Source organism: Nilaparvata lugens, unplaced genomic scaffold (genome assembly GCF_014356525.2).
Source record: "Nilaparvata lugens isolate BPH unplaced genomic scaffold, ASM1435652v1 scaffold4226, whole genome shotgun sequence".
Taxonomy (NCBI): Eukaryota; Metazoa; Arthropoda; class Insecta; order Hemiptera; family Delphacidae; genus Nilaparvata; species Nilaparvata lugens.
In genome coordinates, this window is record NW_024090577.1 from 1 (window position 1) to 3,117 (window position 3,117).

Here is a 3,117-nt window from a genome sequence, read left to right on the forward strand (position 1 = left end):
CCCAAATACCTATTGATATCAATACATATCCATGGATATCAATACATAACCAGCTGTATTGATATCAATACACATCAATACATTTCCATGGTTATGTATTGGCCCAAATACCTAATGATATCAATACACATCAATAGGTATAGCCATGGATATCAATACATAACCAGCTGTATTGATATCAATACAGATCAATAGCCATCTATAAGTCTCCTCTATAGAAAAAAATCCTCTTTTAAATCTAGGAGAGCAGCTTAGGATGAATATAACATTTGATAGGATTATAATATTTCAACCCAGTTGCAACTGGCATTAGACAAGAGAGTATACCTGTTTAATTATGTATAATTAATATAAGTGAATTGGATTCAGTGAATAGATGTCTATTGACATATTAATGAAAAATTAAGGGATGTAAATAGTTAAGACATGAATAATGTGAGAAGTTTGTTTATTAAAATAACTCATATGCATGTCATTTATCTATTAAGAAAGGTCCTTATTGTGGTGCTCCAGAATACTTTAATCTCTTCCTGTTTAAAGTAGCAATCTTTTGAGCTACCTACTGGTTTATGTTACTGTACCTCAATTCAATCTCAATTTTTGTAGCATTCAGATTTTCCTCCAGGATCCGGTGTTTGAACATTTCTAGAACAAATAACAGTTCAAAGTATACAATCTTTACAAATTAGAAAATAAGGATTTTATTTCCTGAATTAATCTGCTAGCAGATTTATTTAATAACCTAAAAATGTATTTAAATATGCATGACTCTCCCTCTCCTGAAAGGAAAGTCCAAGATAACACAAGAGCGTTTTTTTCACGTGAAAATTATGTCCTCACAGTTTTACATTATAACATCATATTCTGGTGGAAAAGTCGAGAAAATCACATTCTTTCACGTGAAAAAAAAGTGTAAATGTTCCAACTTTTCACGTAAAACGTACGTGAAACTGAAACTTGAAAATTACGTTTTTTTCTTGTTTCTACATATTCACTTTATACTGAACATGTATACTGAACTCTCAGAAAAGAACGTGAATAAAACGGTTTTTTTACATTTCTTGTCCCACATTTGGTCATTTCTTTCACATGAAAATTTCCAAAAATTCACATGAAAATAACGTTTTTAAAATACATTTTCACAATATTTTATCGTGAAAAGATGGAGAAGGATTACCTTAATTATTCTGAATGAATAACCTTTCCAATTCTTTATTTTTACATTAAAAAACTATAAATCTTATAAAACTTTTGAATAACCACAATATAATGTGAAGTAAATTCTCTACCCTAACTTTAAAATAATTTTACACAAAACTGAATAAAAATTAAATTCAACTATGAAGTCCTATTCAGACAAATGGATTTCAATATTATTATGCAATCTAACAGCTGAACACTATAATTACAAAAAGAAAGCTCATTTTCATTTGTAATCATTCAACAGCTGACAAATTTCAAAAATGTTTCATGTAAGCTTCTTTTTTCAGCTGTTGAACTTTGTATCAGCCACTTGCTTGTATTAGCTTCTATTTGCATCACCAATGGGAAAAAACCATAAATGTCTGGATGGCCAATAGGGAGATTTTTGCTTTAATAAAATGGTGAAACAACAATAATCTATATTGAAATTGAATTTATTTTCAAAACATCACAGTCTTCAACCCTTCAATAAGTTGGAGACTGTTGTAGATATAATACTGTAACTTTCAGGATAAGTTATTGGTCGAATACTCCACCTTTTGACATACAACTGAATTTCAACTCCTCATAACGGGGTGACTTGGGTGTTGTAAATCAAAGATTTTGAATGTAAATACTCATTGTGTATTATCTTGGAAGCCTTCTCAAAACGAGAAAGATGAAATCAATAAAAATCTTCTATGATACTTTTATCCAAAATGGCGGCTGATTGAAGTTTTGGTTTTTAAAGAAATAATTGATAAAATTCAATCAGCCGCCATTTTGGAAAAAATTATCATAGATTTTTATTAATGTCATCTTTCTAGTTTCAAAAAGGCCTTTATAATGATGTATCACACAATGGGTGTTTACATTAAAAATATTTGAGTTATAACCCCTCATTTCTTTACAAACTGTAACTTCAATCAGCCACCGTTTTGGATTCAAGTTTCATAGTACGTACATTTTAATTGATGTTATGTTTCTTGTTTCAAAAAGCCCTTTAAAATAATGTACCACACAATAGGCGTTTACATTAAAAATATTCCAGTTAAAACTCTTGAGTCACCATATTATACATTCTGAACCTAGTCAACCCCTTATGAAGGGAGTTGAAATTCAGTTGTACCGTACGTCAAGAGTTAGAGTATTTGACCAGTAACATATCCTGAAAGCTACAGTATTATATCTACAACAGTCTCTAATTTATTGAAAGGTTCCCATACATATGACTCACCCGGTATGATTATTAACTTATAATGATTAGCCCAAGCCTAGAGCTCATGTGGACATTACCCATAGAAAAAAATTGTTTGACTTTATATTCTGTTTCAAATAATTCAAAATTGAGACTTACTTAGATTTCTCTTTGCTGGTAAACTGAGTTTTTGGAGACTTCAGCCAGTATTTGATTACCGTACTGCTTCTATGTATTTTTCTTTTGTGTTGGAGAATTTTATCACCACAGCTCCAATCAGAGATGAAACAAAAGTTTACTTATAATTAAACATATTTCAAATAATATTTTTTGACTGGAAAATTGGAAAAACACACATGTTGCAAACACAAAGTCTCACTCTTTCTTATTATATAAAATATATATTGCTAAAATGAGAGGACTACACCGATAGTTTTTCTAAAATGGAATAAGATATAAAGCTGTTAATATGAATTAATGAATCAATTGCTTGCTGGAAAAAGTTTAAATTAAGCCTGCCGGTCCAGAAAACAACTGAATAAATTCTAATCTATCAATCCACAGTCATATATTATTGATATTAAGTTCATTATAATAATATGAGTGTAGATTAGTTTGTGGTGACTTCAATTAGGCCTACTTAGGTTAGGCTAAATAAAAAGTTTTGTTACACATTTAAATTTATATGTACCAGCATATAACCCTGAAATGTGTCTGCCTAGAATAATAATCATCTT

The 3,117-nt window shown here is 29.8% G+C and overlaps 1 long non-coding RNA gene across 1 annotated transcript; it reads right to left on the reverse strand.

Annotated features, from left to right (window-relative positions):
* Positions 1–431: 431 nt before the first annotated feature.
* Positions 432–2,650, reverse strand: LOC120355685. Its single transcript, XR_005573743.1, has 2 exons — positions 2,540–2,650; positions 432–645 (listed from the first exon to the last, which is right to left on the reverse strand). It is a non-coding gene; the product is annotated as an uncharacterized LOC120355685 (long non-coding RNA).
* Between the last annotated feature and the right edge of the window lie 467 nt (positions 2,651–3,117).